The sequence below is a fragment of the Nicotiana attenuata genome, unplaced genomic scaffold, assembly GCF_001879085.1.
Source record: "Nicotiana attenuata strain UT unplaced genomic scaffold, NIATTr2, whole genome shotgun sequence".
NCBI lineage: Eukaryota > Viridiplantae > Streptophyta > Magnoliopsida > Solanales > Solanaceae > Nicotiana > Nicotiana attenuata.
The window spans coordinates 238,841-239,955 of NW_017671890.1; the positions used below are offsets into that span (position 1 = coordinate 238,841).

At 35.3% G+C, this 1,115-nt stretch overlaps 1 long non-coding RNA gene across 1 annotated transcript; it reads left to right on the forward strand.

Annotated features, from left to right (window-relative positions):
- The first annotated feature begins 6 nt into the window (after window positions 1–6).
- On the forward strand, window positions 7–1,055 carry LOC109210752. Its single transcript, XR_002065599.1, has 3 exons — window positions 7–354; window positions 469–555; window positions 679–1,055. It is a non-coding gene; the product is annotated as an uncharacterized LOC109210752 (long non-coding RNA).
- The last annotated feature ends 60 nt before the right edge of the window (window positions 1,056–1,115 follow it).

The following is a 1,115-nucleotide window of genomic DNA, read 5'->3' on the forward strand; positions in this document are numbered from 1 at the left end:
TTGTTCGACTTCATGGTGTGTCCGTGTCTATCATTTCTGATCGAGGTACGCAGTTTACCTCGCATTTCTGGAGAGCAGTTCAGCGTGAGTTGGGCACACGGGTTGAGTTGAGCACAACATTTCATCCTCAGACGGGGTGGAGTTAATGATCAAATGTCAATTGCTAAATTTAAAATCTGCATGCCTCCACAAAATGGGATTAAGAAACATCCCTTCAGGTGTGTTGTAACACTGAGAGACAACATATTAGCATTTCTGCTTCGTTTTTGCTCCTCTTGCTTCTTCGCGACTCTCTTTTCTTCTCTTCCTCCTTGGCTGCTCCATTTGTTATTATCCATGAAGTGTTGTATGTAGGTAACTACTTTCACTTTGAATTATCATCAAAACTTTTGGGTGAAATTATCATCAAAATATTTGGATTTTAACCTAATTTTTGAAATTGAAATTTTAAGAACTTTGATTTCATAGATGTACCACACAATTGAGAGTGTTGAAGCTGACAGAAGAATCCGAAACCTCTTGGCAAGAAGAGATCAGATTCCGACATAATCGCCGGTATAATATCTTTCAATTTTCTTTATTTTTCATATATATCTGGTTTCTTCACTTAGCAAGTACTAATTACTTGCAAATTTGAGTTTCTTTTCTTTTCTTTTTTTTTTTTGCCTTCTTTGGTAGTTTACGAATTTTGATATTTGTTTGAGAAAAAATGGGACTTGGAGAAAGACGAACATGGAAAATTAGGGATTTCGATGTTTGTTTGGTGCAGTTTCATGTGTAATTTCAAATCTCTCCTCTTTATGCAATTTGTCTGTTATGACCCTCAATTGTAGTTCTCACTTCAGGTGAGTTTTGTTTCTTCTTCTTATTTTTTTGCACTCATTTTTTGGTAATGAAGATATACTGGGTATATATTTGTTATCCTATTATTAAGACGATCGCATAAGAGAAAAATAATAGAAATTTATTTATTGAAGAAGAGAAGATAACCTTCAAACTACTCATTCGCCAGGGATGACAACAACTCCGTTGAGTTTGGTTCTTTGTATTTCTATTTTCTTTGTATGTCTTTATGAAGTTAGAACATGGTCGCGCATAGCGGGAGCTCAGTGTAC